The following is a 19,631-nucleotide window of genomic DNA, read 5'->3' as shown; positions in this document are numbered from 1 at the left end:
CTCCAGTTTTTTAGATGCCAGTTGTAAGACACCCTTTGTTTTGTTTCGCAATAGCTTTAGACTAATACTTTATAAACCATAAGGTACTCAACATTCATATTCCATGAGAAGAGCAAAAAATATGTTGCAAGAAAGGGAGAATGCGAAAGGGCAAAATAATACTCATGTCACCTTAAATCTGACGTATCAAGAACTTTGTATTGGCACACCTTTTAAATTGAAAATTAATATGGATAGCTAGCATCTGATAAGTGTCTTTATTAGGGACACAGTTCTAAAATGCTGTAAGTTGTCTTTTCACTGTGTTAACAGTCAGATAGTCTGATGAGTGTTCCTTAATTAGCTTAGCCTCGGAGACAGTGTTTATGATCAAATCCATTGAATACTGTACTGTACTGTATGTCTCCATATCTCTCCTGGTGATTTTAAAATTAATTAATTAATTCTAATTCTTAAAAGACAGTCAAAATGATTAAATATTCTCATTCTTAGGAGATTTAAGTTCTGTATAAAAACAAACCTAATGTTAATCAATATTTTATTTAACTACATACATTTGCATGCATTTGTATACTAATATCAGTGAAACACAACAAATGACCTACAGTACCAGTAAAAATAAAATACAGATATGGATTGTACATGAATCATTTGTTTTTTAATATGTTGACAGCCTTCATAATTCTGAAATAGGGTAGAAGAAAAAATGTCCTTAGGTCCAGTCTGACCATCAGTTTTCTGTGGTTGGAATAAACTTTCAGCAGAAATGAATAGTGTGTCTTCATCAGGAAAATTCATGTGACTATATTTATTAAACATAAGCTTTCTTGCATTGAATCACTTTAGGCCCAATCCTTTGAGCTACCCTAGTGACTTAAATTACTGTTTGAGCTTAGCTTGCTTGACCAGTGGCAATTTCTAGAAAGGGGGTAGTATACTGCCACTCCTGCTTGCTGGACAGAACCAATAAAATAGGGGGAGGGTGGTGAGAAGGGGGCAAATCCAGAATGTGCAGAAATTATCTCTGAAACACCCTTCCTTACATTTCATTGGATGTGCCTGATTATTATTTATCGAATGAGGATTAGTTACTTGTCTGGCACTGTGATGATGTACAGTCCGTGCCAGAGAAATGAGCTGGCAAGTGTGTGCTTGAAAGAGGTGACCCAGCTCAGGAGAAAATTAGTTTCCTGCCTGAATCATCTCTTCACTAGATTTATAGGGCTTATAAAATCAGTTGCCTATTTTCTCCTTTGTGGTATTAACTGTGAAGCAAGCAAAAAAAAGGCATACAGAGTCTTATGAATCTCACCTGTTTTAATAGGATTGTAAGAAACAATGGTGAAATATCTCTAGAAAACGGTGACCACCATTTGCTAGTAAAATTAAATGGGTGGGTGTCACCTTGTGTGACTCATTATGCTAGCTCACTGATTTTTTTCCCCCATATATATAAATCAGTGTAAGGCTATAGGTCATTAAGGCAGACTGCAAAAATAGTAATCTCAGGAAGAAAAAGAAGCTGTAGAAAATGTGCAGGTGAGAAAAGTTCACAAACTGCAGTACCTACGAGTCTTTCCTTTGCTTCTCATTATTACAGTTTAATTAAAAGCATCTTTAAGAAACCTTAGCATTCGCCTTGTTTAACCTATGCCATAGTCATTAAGAAATGCAGTTTCTTCATCTTTAAACAATGTTCTGGTACTTTTAATAGTTATTTGTGTCTTGCCTGGGACAGAATTTGTTCTTGGATGGAATACATTTTTAAGTACTAAGAAATGGTCTATGCAAAAATAAAAATACATTTGTGTATAAATGCAGATTGTAGAAAAAATACCATATTTTGCAGGTAAAAAAGGCTCCACAACTGAAATAGTTTTCTTCCTTTTTTTCAGTGTGAAATTAACCTGTCCTCAGTACTGTGCTTTACAGCTCCTCATGCTAAAGTAACCAGTGCTGATACAGCTCTGCATGCTAAAATAGTATGCTTGTTCTGACACATCTTAATAATTTTGTATTTTTTCAAAGCACAGATCTCATCTCTGCCCATGTGTGTTAATTATGTTGTATATGATGTATATGAAGTAATCGCAGTACTTTTGCAAAAATCCTTCATCTAACATGTAAAAGTATTTTCTTTCTTATGTGTCTAAATTGACCTCTATGACAAGCACTCATTTTTACATCAGAATTGTATTTAGCCTACTGTTCACTCATGTAGTAAACCATTTTTACATAATTACTGTTTATATCAGTTTATAGCAGTGTCATCTGCATTTATTTGATATTGTCACCATAGGTCTACTTAATCAATGACACATTCTATAAATGAGTTCTGAAAAAATGTAAATAGCCAAAGTGTGCACCTTTTAGTACACCTCTTAGTACAGTTATAATACAACATATCCTTGCCTAATTTTAGCAAAATTAGTTTGCTGTAGTCTAAATTAGCTTAACATTACAGTTAGCAACAACTTGGGTATTTTATCATTTCAGAAGATACATTTGCTCTCTTAAACACCCTAAGAAATCATAGTGATAACAAATGCACTTAATATTAACAAATCTGACCTGTAGTTTGCCCTGCAGGGAACTGAAACAAATGCTTCTTGACTACCTTTAACCTTATAGATTATTCTATCTCCAATCAATTGAAACACAGTTTTCATTAAAAATTTAAGGCCACTGTTGAACTGAACAGACAGTGGCAAAATAAGTTCAGAGAATTGTGATTTAGGTTGACAAACCTTACCTGTAAAGGAAACTGCATTGAAGTGAAAACAAATGGCTCTGTAACTGACTTTCAATAACGTGTTTTATATCAGGCTGATGCAATTGCTGATGTTTTTCTCTCAAACCAAAAGTGTTTCTAAAACATTTTATTCCCCAGAAAAACGTTAATGATCATTTAGCTTAGTTTATCGATTAGCTTATCAATTACCAAGAAGAACATTTCAATTGTATAGTTTTACACTGTTATTTCAGAAATATTAAGATATTTTACCATTATTGTCCTTGTGTCTCATCATCTAGCATAATAGAATAATGCTAGCATATACAAGCAATTCTGCCATAAAATCTGAAGGTCTAAATGTCTGTATTTTCTCTGACAGATGCAAGCATACAAGACAATATAAAGCCTATATCCAAAGTTATATTAAAATATAGAAATATACTGTATAATGTACTAGAAACATATTCCCACTTTTTCAAAGATATTTACAACAATATTTAAACCTAAAATAGTGTCCCATATTCTAAGGCACTTTTTTAAGGGTCAAAGGTTCATTTTTACACAACACTGATTCTCAACAGATTAATGAACATTTAAACAATATTCATGAAAGAGAATTATGAATGGAATTGGGCTTCACTTGAATACTTGTTTGAATCTACAGCCAGGATAAAGGTTTAAATCAGTGGGAGGTAGGCTTGCTATAATTTTGCCTGTTGTACTTTCAATGTTAGAAAAAAAATCTCCAAGCTGAATCTTCTCTACTAGAGAATCTGGGAATTCTTCTGGTCCAAGCATCACTCTTGAGATGAGAGGAATTTTAACAAAACTATTCAGTTTTCCAGAGGCTCATAACTCCATGCTTTTGTTGGGTGAGGTCAGTTTTGTGTGGACTGGGGGACTGTAGTGTACTAACACAAAATATTTTCTTCCTGAACTGATGTAATCAGAGTTTCTGCCACCATCTGGTTGTATTAGTCCATTGACAAATGGGAAATTCTAATTACTTTTAAAGTGCCTCTTCATAAAGCCATATATTGTCTATGTATTTGAATGAATTATATTTGCTTAAGTATATTTTAATATGCGAAGTTCTATAAACTTTGTAAATCAATTTTTGATAAAAACAGTAATATACAGTATGTGGGTACTGTCATTAGTCACTTATTTTCAACCCACAAAAACACATCTTAGATATTCTCCATGGGATATATTTTTCAAATTAAGTTATGGCTAGAAACAAAGTTTCTCACAGCACAATTCATTAAATTTGAACAACACGTTAAATGTACAGACACACTCATTTCAGAGAGACACTTTCAGCCACATTCTGAGAATATCTGTGTTTGTGTCCCAGCTCGTCCTGTCCTGCTATTGTTAAAAAGTAATGAATTACTGTGACAACTCTCCTTCCCCCAGGTCTGATAGACCTCTTTAAGATTCCTCCCAGGTAAGGTCAGAAATTGGCGGGAGATTAGTTGAATGCCTTAGGAAGCTGGCTGTTAAAAGAGTTGCACTATCTCAGGCAGTCTGAAAGCTGCTGAGAAAAATGTAATGTGCTCTTTGCCCTAGGCCTTCTTTATAAAGGCTTGCCCAGTAAGCGATCTGTGTGGAAATGTCTTGTTTATGAAATGCTCCACAGTTTAAACTACCTACTGTCATGAAAATCCAAAAGTGCTTATTGCTTTAAGATGCTGTGAGACATAAAAAACACAGTGATGCCTTGAATACTTCTAACATTTTTGTTCTTGTGTTTTCTCTGACATTCAGTAAGACTACTTTTGAGTTGGACTGTGTGGTGTAGTAATTTGTTACAATCTTTCACAAGTATCATACTTTAGCCTTTCATATGTACAATAAGTATATTTCTGACAAATTCCTTTGCAATCTGAGAGAATATTATCATAAAAATTAGTCAATTAAAATGAAAACATTGTGTTGTTTCATAAACATGTGTTCTTCATGTGCAACAACAACAAAATCAACAAGCACCTAATTTCAAATCAGTCCAATTGAGGAGCTTCATCAGCAAGTGTTGACTATAAAAGAAACAAATAAAGATTAATTTAATGTGAACTCACATCTCAAGAAAGCTGAACAACTGAAATGCTGTTCCTACTCTCCACTCTTCAACCTTTGCTTTTTCATTTGCTCACAAATCAGATTGGAATGTAAAGACAGTTAACAATTAAAAGCCCTCTCAAATTAAAATCAACAGCACATTATGTACAGAGTGTAACAGACACAAGTACAGCAGTATTTGATACCTTTGTCTTGCTTAATATGCAGGGCTTGATGTAGAGACTCATGTAATGTCTTGCTGTTTAAAACCAAAAGCACTAACCTACTGGTAACCTGAGGGTGAGCTCATTGATATGGTAGACCTTTGTGCACTACCCATGTAAAGTTAAGAGTTTGTGCAATGATAAGTCTAACTTCTATAGCAGAATGGTTCAGTCTGCTCTGGCTGCACAGCTGAGGTTTAATGTATGGTCTGCTAGAAGTGTCGTATAGCATCTGAAATCTCTTAGTATCAATTTTAATTTGCATGGTCTGCTAAGGATGTCTACTAAACTAAACCACTGACATAGGAGGTCTATCTTCTGGGCAAACATTGAGATGGTCAGTGCAAAAAAGAAACTGTAATGATTGAGGAGGATGCCTATTAGATCTTCATGTGACCTCCACAGAGGAAAGATAGATCTCTTAAGACTGTATAATGAAAACATAAACTTTATATGTATTGACATTAATGCAAACAACACACATCATATACTTACTTAGCTTACCCTTGAGCTCATCACACTATTATGTTTGTCAAGGTCAAACAGAAACAGAAACCTGACATAATATTTTAGCCTGGAAAAAAACATGTTTTTTGTATTGCATTTGAATGGCCCAGCTGCTAGTTGATTAACAAAGATTTTTTTTTTTTAATGGAAAAGTCACTCAAACATTTATTCTGTTTTAAAGGACTGAATGTGTACTGCCCTGTCTAATGTGAATGAAGAACACATCCGTGCTTGTGTCAGCTAAAATACTGCTGGATGACATCAAAATGGTTTTGATAACAAAGGCTTTCTGATGAATTTTAATAAGGCTCACATCTCTAATTATGTGTATCTTCACCTCCAATAGTGTCTGATCATTTGCCAGTTTTTTTTTTACATTTTATTCCAGTCTGGAAGGCATCCAAGATTGGATGGTATTCAATGCCCCTGGCACCTAAACCACATCTACAGATACACACAGTTGCACAAAAGACACCAATTTAGCACTCTTGTGCTAAACCTGCACTGAGAAGTAGCCTGCAATGCATTGGGGCCATGTATGCTTGACAACTACCTTCCAAGCCCTACGGCAAAATGTATTTGTTATTCTCCCTAATAGGATTTCCTTCCTTGTAGAGGTTACTTCTATACATTTAGTTCAAGCCCTCATTTCAACACTTCTTTATTAAAGATTGAAGATGAACAGATAGCAACTCCTTGCAAATTTACTCATTGCTTCTGTAAGCAGTACAGACAACATTTCATTTCAATATGTGGTCATAGTCCCTCTGGTATCACTGTTGCCTGTAGGATGTCAGTAAGTGTTTTCTTTAGGATATGAGCAGTGAAATACATAGAAAGTGCTACATTCATAAAAAAAAAATTACATCATGGTACTGTACAGCTCGCTTTGAATAGAAAGAGTAGACAAAAAGGCTTCTGTTTATCTCCAGAGTAGGTACAGAGCCCAGTCTGTTTGACTCCACCTGTCATGGGACACACCATTATTTTAGACTTACAGTATAAGGCATTTTGTTAAATAAATAAACCATCAAATTATATTTCTGTAAGTGCAGATATTTTTGAGAGTAATGAAGTTAATACTTTGGGATTGGCATCTTGATTTTTTTTTCTCAAAATGGATAAGCCTTATGACTGATCTGTGAAATATTTACTTCTGTAGCCTACGCCTGAATTAAAGAACAGAAAGCCAAATCTGATATTCTTTGTAACACTCAAGTCTCTTTAATCCTTGAGGGTGGGGTTCAGGTTCCATATAATTTCATACCTGAGATTTATGTACAGTACAGTATATTTATTAAATGTAGAGTGCCTGTGATGTATTAGTAAGGTGGATTTCTAGACTCACACCTCAAGAAAGCTGTGTCTTTGATACATGATCACCTTCTTCATATGAATAGTCATGGATTTGTTTCACTATTTGCAGAGTTCAATCTATTTTAAATCAACAGCATTACCAAATCAGATCACAATATTATCTACTTTTAGTTTGATCCAACCAGATCTCAGGATAAACAAGGCTGGGTCTGGTCAGCAATAGGATAGGATATCTCTAAGGGAACTTAGGTTGCTGCTACTGTATAAGTGTAGTTGGTGAAACAAACTACAATATATAGTGTATGTATATACTGTACATGACACCTGCAAACAAATGTTGAAACCAAGGTAAAAAGTATTTTCTTTTTTGGGGTGCTGTTGCAAGTTATTTAATGTAAGATTATAACATCTTCATGAGCTAGTTGTCTTGTATATTAGCAAGTAGAGATTGTTATATTATTATTTATTTCCCAGAGTATCATAAAGAAATCCATCATCCTTCCTATTCTGCACCACTGACAGCCTAAGGAATGTATTTCCTAGAGCAGGGAGTGGCTGGTGCCTCTTTATAACTGAAACCCTTAAAATAGCACTGCAATTGAAACTGGAATATGATAGCCAGTAAAATGGGAATCAGGTTTTTACATTCTCACTTCCAGTTTTGTTTCCTGCCATGGTTTGGTGAGAAATTAATATTTTAGGTGATTGAATTGGACAATTTCACATCTTTTATGTTTTTTGTCAAACTCTTGTAAGTTAATGAACTACTTAAAACAATTTCAAGTGCTACACAACCTACCAGTCAGTTCAGGAAGCTTTGTGATTCTTAAAAAAACAATTGACAAGAACACCAGATACAGTATATCACTAGAGTTCTTTCTACACTCTGACTCGTTTCTGACAGTCCAATATGCAGTAACAACACAAAAAGTTAACATAAGATTTCTGTTAACATAAGATAATTTGGTAAAGAGTCAGTTCGCCATTATTTTATCTGTTTACAGGATCTTTATATTTCTTTAATAATAATAATAATAATAATAATAATAATAATAATAATAATAATAATAATAATAATAATAATAATAATAATACTATGGATACTCCTTCCCACACCTTGCCCAGGTCTTCAACATCTGAAGTCCTTTGGGTTGCTGCTGTGCACAAAATACTATGGGACTATTGGTAGGCCAACTGAATATTTACCCTGTATTGATTACTTTACAGGTTTTTTCTATTGTCTCTGAGGTAATGTATTTAAAAGGCTATGGTAAATACAGTTTCTGGTCTTTGATCAGCAACCTCTGGTGGAGTCTGCTTCTCATGCTGAGTTTATGGAGTTTTGAAATTTAATGGCCCTAGAGAGAGATTTCCTTGACAAAATCCTGATTCAAAATAATTTGCTTGAGTTCAGGAGTTGAAAAGCTTTCTTATCCTGGAGGAGTTTTTTGCTGGAGAGGCATTTGGGGCCTCTCTGTCATGATCCGCAACACCGAAGTGTCATAATACCTTGGTCTTCAATTTTTAATGATTGAACAATATTAGCCTGGATAAAGCCTGAAGAGGTGTTATTTAAAAATCAATTCATTCTGCATTTTTTAATAAATTTAATATTGGCAACTACATTTTCCACCCTGCCTCCAGTTGCAATTGTACAAAATATACTGAGCATCACAAGAAATGTATTACCCTATTTATACAGGAATGTTTATTTTAAAATATGTACATATTTTGGATATTGACAGTTTTGGTGTCATTTTGATTAATTGGTCATTCATGATTAATCGTGATACACTCTACACTGTGAGACATTGCTTGTTACATAAGCATTAAATCTCCTCCTTAATGCGTTAGGCACGGTGATGAGGAGGTTTAACTTGTCAATTGTCTAACCCTGTGAAAATGCAAGAACAGAGTTCTTATCAAGAGATCAATGTAAACAATGTATTTGTGCCATATACTGTACAGCCTCCATGTGTTGGAGGCTGAATTGTTTCACCGCAGAGTTACATACCGTACAGGGAGCTCACAGTCTGCCATTTCTAATCTGGCAAGACAAGACATGATTTTGAAGATCGAGAGTCATGATACCTTGCCAAGGATGGCTCATCATCATGCTTCATCTTGGTGATTGTTTAACCGCTGACAGTTCCATTTAATTGGAAGTGCCAGGTTGCAGCAATGCAAGCAACAACAGTACCAGCGTGAGGAAGTAAGCGAACAGTCATCAGTTACAGGACCGATGACCACACTGGGGCCACGGCTCACCAGTGTTCATTCATACAATAGAATGAGTTGGCTTTGAGCAACACTTCAATCTGGACTCACCAACAGTGGAGCCAAATTCTCTTTAGTGATGAATCAAGGTTTTTTGTTTACCAATCTGATGGACATCCCTGAGTTTGGTGCAGAATGATACAACAGCTTGTGTGTACAAGAGACTAATTAATGGGGTGGCACTATTGTTATGGCCTGGGCAGGACATTTTAGTTGCTATGGAACTCAGTTTCTGGTAATGTAATGTGGATTAAATCCTGTGACCTCATTTGCTGCCGTTCCTCCAGGTCAACTTAATGTGACAACATTCCAGCAAGACTGCGCATGCCACTCATGTAGCAACAGCTTTCCTGTGAAAGCTTTCCTATGTCCTACTTGCTGGACTTGAGCCCTTTTGAACATTTGTAAAATAATCCATGATGACACGTTTATCCAGGCTCTGCAAAAAGAATGGGATGAATTGCACTAGACCACATCTGCAACCTGGTACAAGCTGTGCATCCGACACATGTATCTGTATCGCCTTCAAGTACAGGTATGTCGCTCACACTACTGACGTGTGACTTTCACAGTAGATGCCCCGTTGATAAATATTAATCATAGCTGTTCAATAAAATATCAACCCACCTGTTACAACAATATTCATTTTACTCAGTAAATTTCTTGCAGTTATAAGTGATATGTTTCTTTTGTTTCTAGTTACACTCTGTATACTGTATAAAAGTATGTGGTATGGTCGGTTTTGCTTTAAAAGGCATTTAATCAATCACTGAGTCACATACAGCAACACCCATTGAGCTGATAAAGAAAGCTCTTTACCTAAGAATGCTGATATTTGCTACTTTTCTACTACCTACATTCTCCCTGTTCAGCTTTTCTCCAACCTCATTGTTCTCTCCATCTGCCTGGGAGCGTAGTGCTGTGTCTTGCCGCTGCAATTCTCTGCCTGCTTAAACAAAATACAGATGGATTTGTCAGCAAGTCTTCACAGTGGGAGGGGGGGTGTTACTGTTTGAAATGTCACCTTAATGACATCTCAAATGTGTTATTTAACTGTTTTCTTTTCTCTTTGTCAGTGTGCTTTTTTGACCTATGCAATCTGCTCTGGCGGGTACACGCAGTAAGAGCAATTTGCAGACACACGACGATGGGGGCAGTCAATGTCACTTTATTCGCTCCTTCACTTCATACTTGCCTTACAGAATGTGAACTGAAATGTTCGGCTGTTTTCTCGTTTTGATTTTATTTCTTTTTGATTTTCAAGTGTACTCCCCTTCAGTGATAAGTTCCAAAGCTCATTTGTAATTCCAAGCGCTATCCATTTATCAGCTTCTCAGGAGATCACATTTTAGTGAGACAAATGCAAAAGTCTTTTCACTGATTTATTACCAATGCCATGGCACATGCACAATATTGTGCTATTAAATGTATTATACTTTTAAATATGTTTAACATTGATTATTTGATCATTTTAGTCAGTTTTAGTAATTCTAAGGTGCATGCAGTGATGGCTACATATTATACAGTATGTATATGTATAGGTTATATATAACCAATCACAAAAATTTGGTTTATATTTCATCAATAGGCCCCAGTATGTTATAAGTTGTATTGTCATTTCACAAGTAGACTTAACTGGAATGTTTAAATATGGTGAATCAACAAACATGATCAATAAAAGCCTGTCATACAACATACATTTTGATTACTACATTTATGAGATGTTATCCCATGCCTATACTGTACAGTATGTCTGCGCAATAAAAATCAGCAGTTTTTTATATGTTCATGTTTATATTCCTCCTTCTTTATAGGGAGGGAATGTATTGCAGCTTCTGTGTTGTAACTTTCAGGCTTTGGAGACATTTTTTGTAGTGCTTAGTTTCAGAATAATGATCTCTATGAAGGCAGCAAATGACAATAAAGGAAACGTATGTATAGCAAGCAATATTAGTGGCATATCCAAACCTTAATATCTATGTAAGTTAGCTAGTTATTACAGTTTGTCCTCAAATCTGAAGTATTCTGGTATTCCAAGGAAGAAAAGTATTTTAAAATGTTTGCCATATTTTTGTAATGTCCTGGCATCTCATTTTTCTGATAACTGTGGAAATAACGACATGGCCTTGAGTTATTCTGAAAAGGCAGTGGTTTCATATACTTTGAGAAAATATATTAAATAAATGATATTTCATTTAGCCTCTGTGTTTTGCATGTCAAAACTAAGACTGATGGCCTTCTCTCACGTCATTTTAAATAACCGCTTATCCAATGCTGGGTCACGGTAGCCCATGAAGCTACAGGAGCAAGGCAGGATACACCCTGGATGGGACACTAGTCCATCACAGGCCACAAACATGCTGAGAGGCAGAAATGCTAACCCCTGCTCCACCATGCTGTCCCCACCCTATACATAATTTTGAATTGACAAAACAGACTTGTTTCAAGTAAACACATAAGTTTGGTCCAGTGCATGTACTGTAAAAATCCTTTGTAGATCTAAATTTCTTCCTGATCTTAAAGTGCCTATGTCAGTGCTTCTTTATCACTGCTGCTATGTAGCCTACAGTGGCGCTCTTCACTTAATACACAGATAACATCAGGGAGGTGGAGAAGAATTCCTGTTCTGAAGGTGGCTGAATGTATTCCTGGATGTGCTCCAGAAAGATGGGGAATTTATGGACCAGGAGCTTTAGTAATGAAAAACAAATTGCACTGGGATCTGGAGAAGCTTTAAAAAGCACTGAAGTGTGGCTTGCTTCCCATTTTTTTTTCTCTGCTACATCTGTTCCATATTTTTCCTCCTTTTGTCTATTTTCTCATGTGTTCATTTAGCTCTTTCTGCTCGTTCCCTGCTCTATAAAAACAAAGATTTAAAATGGACCCTTGTTCTAGGCAGTGATCGGATTACTTTTACAAATTCTGTGTGAGCAGATGTTGGCAACACGGTGTCATGCGCATACAATATTCCATAATGCAGTGCTTTCAAATTTCATTTTAAATCTACTAAATTAGTTTTCAACAGTGCCATGAAAGTTCATCATAAATTGTGGGAATTAGTGTTTTTACGTAACAGGCCTAATTTGTGCGCATTTTCTCCTGGATGTGAAGGAGATTTGTATTGATGTTTATGCATCATGCCCACTCCCGAACAGTGCATCCCACTACATTTGGAAAGAAAGTGATACGTGCACTTGTATTTACTTAAACTGTATTCCCAAAAGTGCATAAGGAGAATAGGCTACAGTATGTACTGCAAATATGCAATAATTGATTTGACAACAAAATGTGGGCAATATTTGTACATGGTATTCTCCAAGCTGCAATGCAAGGGTGCAGGTGTGAGCTGAGTGAAAAAAAATACTTTACAGAAGCTGCCACATTTTGTTGTTTCTCCTTGTTAATTGCTCAAGTAACCCTGTGCAGTTTACCTCTTAGATGCACTCTGGTTAAATATTGTAAAAGCATCCAAGGAATTTGGTATACTCAGCATCAAAGCGTTTATGTCTAACCTACAGCTTCTAAAAAGCGGCTCACCTCTCTGCAAGGTCACTTTCTTTTCCTCCCCAAAATAAGGATTAAAACTGCAGTTGGCATGAGAAAGAAGATCCATGTGAATGGCCTTTGGCTTCCTCTGTTTTTGAGCGACATATTGCAATGAGCAGCAGCATATTGAAGGTCATTCTTAATAAAAATCAAACCAGGCCATTTTACTGATCGGCCAGCCATGTTGTACAGCTCAAGGCTGTCAAGATATATAGAAATAAAAGAGATGTTAGGACTCTGGGGTGCTTGAAGGATTTTCCAAATAGCCGAAATGAGCAGAGTTTAAAGTCTGGAGGCATGTAAACAGATCTAGAAAGGCTCTCTGTAATCTAGGGCAGGTGTGGCAGTGAAGGAAATACTGCTGGCTGATACTGCAGATATAATACATAAAGATTGCTGAAATGCCTGTGGGTTCAAAGTACTTTTCTTTGTGAGACCCATAGGATTTCGCATTTTCGACCGATCAAACTTGTGCTTCCTCTGTACAATCTGTGTTCAAAATAAAGAAGTATTATGTACAGTAGTTATGACCTCTCAGGGAGCTCCCATTATACAGTATTTGTGGGAATTCTGAAGCACAAAAAATACATTTTTGCTTTCCTGCAGTGTGAACTTCTCTGGCAAGACCCTTTTGACTTACATTCTGAATAGTTACTGACAAATTGAGTTGAAAAGGCTTTTTGTGGTTGCATGGCCTGCATGCACACAAGCACTTTGAAAATTATAATACCCACATTGACAAGAAAGTATTCTCAGGCACAATTGCAAACCTTAGCAGAAGCTGTAATTAAAATACATTAGCTGTCATTATGGGTGATTATAAATCTCATTAAAGAGTAGAATACAGTCTTTTATGGGAAATCTTTCAGAATTTCTCTATAAATAGGCTCACTGAACAAACTATATAGCATGAAAGAAAATGATCCTTGTGCCTTCAATGCTTTTTGTTCAGCCGGTTTTGTTTATCATTTGTCTAAATGGAACAGCACTTTAAGACCTTCCTAAAAATCAAAATTTTAATCTAGAGATTGTTAGATATAAAGCAAAATGATCCTGTTTATTTTGAATTGCCTCACGTATTCATTGTTATTGAACCAGAGGAAATTAACATGGTAGCATATATCTGGGGAGAATTTCTGATGATAAGATCTGAAGTGAACTGTTATGATGCTTTACACACTTAAACATAGGTGGTTTGAAGGATTTCTAAAATATCTGTAACTGCATGGACAGAGCCACATCGGTTCATTTATCTTTCTTGCGTGTGTGAGAGATCACTGTGCTTCGCTGACAGCCTCCCCCCCCAGGACCCATACACACTTGAAAACGTTCCATCAAAGCGTCGATCGGGTGTAGATGGCAAAGAATGTGCGTCACTTGAGATGTAGATTAGTGTCAAGTGCATTTGGGCAATTTGTCTCAATAGAGTAGATCCATTCTGAAAGGAAGAAAAAATAGAGCAGGCAGTAGTAAAGACTGCTATCTTGTGGAGGTATCAAGCTGTGTCTCAGGGTGGGGAGAGTGTACTCTTTTCTTTCATGCCCATATAGATAAAATCCTTTATCAGAATTCCTATCTGTGATGCAGGACCTCTACATGCTCTACCTAGTCTATCATCAAAGCCCTTATGAGCCTTAGGCTCTCTCTGGCTCTCTCTCCCCAACTTTCCATTCACTGCAGCACAGCTCAGAGAAAAAGGGAATGGGCACTTTTTTAAATGCTTTTGGTTACGGCAGGAAGTTGAGACCTCAGGATTATATTGTCTTCATCTTTTACAGCATTTTCTGACTGTTTTGTGGGTTTGTGTTAACATTAGGAGAGAAGACTAATCAACATAAGCAAGGGGATATTTTGAGATTATGCAGGGACAGCTAAATGTGGAATCAGTGTAATTCCATTCTTCTGTTTGGGGTATTTCATTTTCCTGGAGAGTTTGCATTAAATTCATGAAATATTTTGTTTCAGATGTTTCTCTCCAGTGCTGTTTGTACATTTAGCATTCTAACTTGGATTACTAGATCAAATTTCGGTTTCTCCTATTAAATAGTGAAATTAACATCCATTGCCTCAAAAAATATGTTAGTATTTAGCACCTTTAGGATCTTCCACACCTCATTAAAGAAATTGCCTACACAGAACTAATATTTTTTTTTTTGTGTTTTCAAAGTCATCTTGACATGCAACATTCATTCTGTATCAGATTTTTCAAATTAATGATTTGATTATTATGAATGGCAATAATCGGTGCAGGTAATGACTCAGCATTTATCTTAGTTCCAGACTACATTTTAAGTTAAACCTTGAAATATGCTGGACAGCTAGATTTTGTTAAAAGTATCATAAGGACAGGGGTTTATATTTTTTTGTCTTGGAGGAAACAGGTAAGGAAAGTTTCCTTTTGAAAAGTATTTAATGTGCTTTGTTATAACTTCTTGTGTGCATACAATGTTGAAAGGTGTGTTTACTTATGTTAGAGAGGTAGGCCTCACTGTGCCAATGGACATTTTAGGTGCCAACAGGCATTTTAAAATTTAACCTAAACTGTTAAATTTAAAAGTACAATGAAATTTAAAATGCTGTGCCTTTCAATCTGAAAAGGTTTTGTTATTGACCTTCTCAGGGTTATGGGATTGTCCTTCTTCAGATTTGGAACCTGGTATTTTTTTTCTTTATTTTAACTTCTGTTTTTTATCCATCTAACAAGCAAGGGATGAAAAGGAAAATATACAGGTTCTAATGTAATTAAATTATCACCTCTAAAAGCATTCAATGTAACTGTTCCTTTGAAGAAATTTCAGCATTTTGTAATGCATGTCCATGTCAGGTCCTGAACTGTGCACAAAGCCAAGCTACCAGTTCAATCTCTGTTTTTCTGATCTATTTTATGCTTTGTGTTGAGGTGCATATCTTTATCATGGCTGGAATGGGTTTTGTGTATACAATTGTGTTATACCTTTACTTTAAGACAATCTAAACTCTCATTCCTTTTCCACCAGATAAACTTGCTTTTTTCAAATCCTGAGATATGAATAAATTCTGCTACACTCACTGAGTACTGCCTGGGGGCAAATTAAAAGCTGAATTTAATTCTTGGTCTTTATTCAGGGATGGATTCAAAGATCTAAGGAAGCTTTTAGATAATTCTTCTTGTGTCTAATGGCAATTTCTCTAATACAGTTAATTTACAGATAGATAGATGGCCAGAATACATTAGTATACCATGGATTTAATTATTGAGCTCGCCCTCCCAACCTACAAATACTGTATAAAAAAAGTCTGGTGTGTTCAAGATGTCTCAGGCTGTCAGTACTGGAAACTAACTGGAGAAGTTAGTTGGTCAAAGTTGGACAAAGTTGGTCAAGGGCCCGAGAATTGCACAAAATGATTTAGATGGCTTTGCTAGGAAAAATGATTTCTCCATCGTGAATTATTTTTTTGATTTCCTGTGAATGTTTTCCAATTATACATTTATGGACGACTATTTTGGTAAGAAAAAAAATGTCTTGACCAAACAATAAAACTTGAAAAGTTAAGCAAGTATGAACATTTTTTTTTTCTTGCCTAGGAAATCAGTCTTCCATTCTTCCCTAAAAATCAGTATTCAATGCAAATTGTTGCTGCTGTTGTTTAATTTTAAATGTTAATCACCTTAGAATCATTCTCACTTCTTACCAGAAAATACGCTGGATAATTGATTGTTCGTTAGTTGAATTATTGTTTTGTGTCATTTTAAAACTGAGTAATAAAGATTTAAAAAAATTAAATGAAAAGATTCCACTTGCATGGTTTACTCCCAAATACCTTAAGTGGACCATTAACTACTATAAACAGATTAGAACACCATTAGCACCTATAGTCCATGAGTCCATAGAACACCATATATCCTATAGATAACATATGGGATAGAAGTGAATCTTAGCTGGATTGTAGGATCTTATAAGTAGCACTTTTGAAGCCATAGGTCCTGACCTCTGCTCTTCTTCGGATTGAAGGGTTTAGTTCCAGATGATTTCAAATGCCACCCTGTTCCCTTCATCCTTCTTCATTATTCTTGGCAGTAGATTTAGTTATTCCCCTGCTGCTACTGTATGAATTGGAGCACACCGTGTAAATCTTTTCTAACATTGTTTGTTGGTGCCTTTAGAAAGACAAAATACAGTATGTCAGCCCCTTTAACAGACTCTGTATAAGGCTCTTAAATATTGAATTAATATTGACTGAATATTGCTGGGTATCCCATTGAAACTAAGTTGCATCACCCACTTCATATTTACAAATGACACTGACCTGTCAGGATGGAAGAAGAGAGCAAAGCATCACCTCAGGGTGTAGGAGCAAATATAGAAGTCAATCCATATATGACAGTGCATTTTACAATGAAGGGATTGACAATACATTTAGATGCAATAAGAATACAAACCTTAACAGAAAAAAGTGATGTATCTTTTAAATTATCCTACATTTTACATTTACATTTTACTTAAATGCTCTATGTATCATTATCTTACATTAAAATACCTATCAAAAAATTACTACACCTTCATAATGTACCTTAATAGAATATGTAAAATAAAAAATAAATAAAATTATCTGTTTTTAAAATACTCCATAGTTATTGATGAAAATAAACTTTTATATGTTTTTTTTTTCACAGCCACAATTCTACCACAAAAATAGTCCAAGTACAGCACATTTGTAAATTATGGATGATTTATTTTTTGTATTGAAATAGTCTAAATGATACTGGGGAAAAGCTAAAGCACATTCCTTTGGAAACAAATGTACCAGCAAACACTGTACAATCTGTACACAGTTAATGTAGAGGACCTGTGCTTGGCATTTTTTTCATACCACAAATTGAGCAGGCTGAGTGAGGTAATGGCTGGTAAACAATCGCTCTGTGTGAAGTGAAATCTCCCCCTGGGAGATATACCCTCCTCCCATGTAGTGTCTCTGAAGCCTGTGTTGGTAAACCAGGTGATAGAGGCAGGAGAATATCATCAAGATGAGAGTCAGAGCTCAACTACAGTTTGTGCATGGCCCATGGCACCAGTGTCTCCGACTTGGGTAATTACAGTCATTTCATGGTCTTGTTTTAACACCCCGAAGGCAGAGGGGTTGTCCCATTGAAAAGCAGAAGCTCCCACCCTGGAACAATCTGAGTGATTACATTAAAGGAACTGAAAACATTCAGCAGCCTGCCTCACCCTTTATTTCATTTATGGTTTTCAATTTTATATCCACATATTTGGCCAGCATCTTTTGGTGTGCTTGGCATTTTTACAAGCTCTTTAAAAGGTTTAATTTGCTTGCAAAAGATGCAATTGTATTTTAAGAGACCGATATTTAACTAATCAGGTTCATCATCCAAGCATGAAGAAAAAAAAACGCAAAAATAAATTGTTGATTTAAATCATGTCTTGAGTTTTGTTTTTTTTCCTTATACTTTTCAGTTTGTTTTGAAGCATGCACTTCAGGTCCTCCTGTTTTAAATATTTATATTTAATTAAAAAATAAACAATTCAACCTTTCAATAAGAGGAATGGTAATGGTGATTTTCCTGTTTGAAAAGGTACTGGTATGGGAAAAATGAATGTGGTAACAGAATACTATACATGACGAATAGAACTGACTGGCAGCAGTGTCACATGTCAAGTTATAATATGAGATATAATATAAGTTCATGTGTTTGTTTTCTTTTTTTCTATATTACGGTAGAGATTTGTGATATTGTACCATTAGGTTCTCTTTTGGCTTTTAGCAAATCAGTATCAACTCACTTTGGTTGTTTTCTATATACTGCATGTAGAGGTGTATGGGTTCACTTGTTCTGTGGCTTTTTTGTTACATAGTAACTACAAGGCAACGACAGTGTTTCGGGTCACTTGTTTGTATCTGGTAGTAGAACAATAGTTCATGTGATGTTACTTCACATCATAAGGGCTCATGAACTGAATAAAGGTACTGAACTCCAATTCAAAAATAAGCTTAATTCATGCACAGGTACTGGTAATGCGTTATGGCCACAAACAGTGAAATAGCTACAGCAGAGGAGTACCTCTGCGAAGTACGTAGACCTTTTCACCACCTTTTTGCACTCTGCAGAGTGGTACCAGCTCTATAATGAGCAAAAAAGACCATGCTGAAGCAATATACAGTACATGAGTTTTTAACAAATTCCAAGGCAGCACGACAATTGAAGAAGATGGAGATATGCCATCCATAATCTTCTATGTGAAGTGCACTTTTCTTCTGATGGTAACACAATACAAATGTGTGAGACGTTTGTTTTGCTCCTCAGGCTTAATGATAAACAAGATGTCTTTAATACATAATGTTCTCACAGCTATTGATGTTATTCTTTATTTTTTCCCCCTAATTTATTGTGCAAATATATTTTTACAATAAGTAGAAAAATGTATACTAAATCTTAACATATATAAATAGGAATGTTGGGGAATCAAAAAATAACCAAACAAAAAATGGATTTTCTCACACAGTGCACAACCAACATAAATTGGTATACTGTCCCTGTCTATGTACATTTACTGTATGTGTCCTGTGATTGAGTAGCATCCCATCCAGAGTACAGACCTGCGTTTCCATGTAAAATTCCGGGTTACTGCATCTACTTATAGGAATAGGGGGTTTTGTAATGAATTTCTACTAAACTTTAGCAGAACTCAGTTTAAAATATTCCAGCAAGTGTGACTTCTCAACAACTTCCTTAACATGAAGGTCTCATTATTGCTAAGAAAACAATTTTCTGTAAATTCTTGTATCTTTTAGTTTCTTTGTCTGTTTACTAGCTTATATTATTGCCTTGGATGTGGTTAGCCAACTAAACTAAATTTCCTATTTCTTTTTATATATAACCATCTGCTAAGTTCTTTGTCCAAGCAGAGGAAGCAGGACCAGACAAAATGTCAGGGAAGCGGCTTCTATTCAATTCACAGTGCAGTGCT

This window comes from Lepisosteus platostomus, chromosome 6 (assembly GCF_059453375.1).
Source record: "Lepisosteus platostomus isolate fLepPlt1 chromosome 6, fLepPlt1.hap1, whole genome shotgun sequence".
Taxonomy (NCBI): Eukaryota; Metazoa; Chordata; class Actinopteri; order Semionotiformes; family Lepisosteidae; genus Lepisosteus; species Lepisosteus platostomus.
This window is presented reverse-complemented; position numbering follows the sequence as displayed.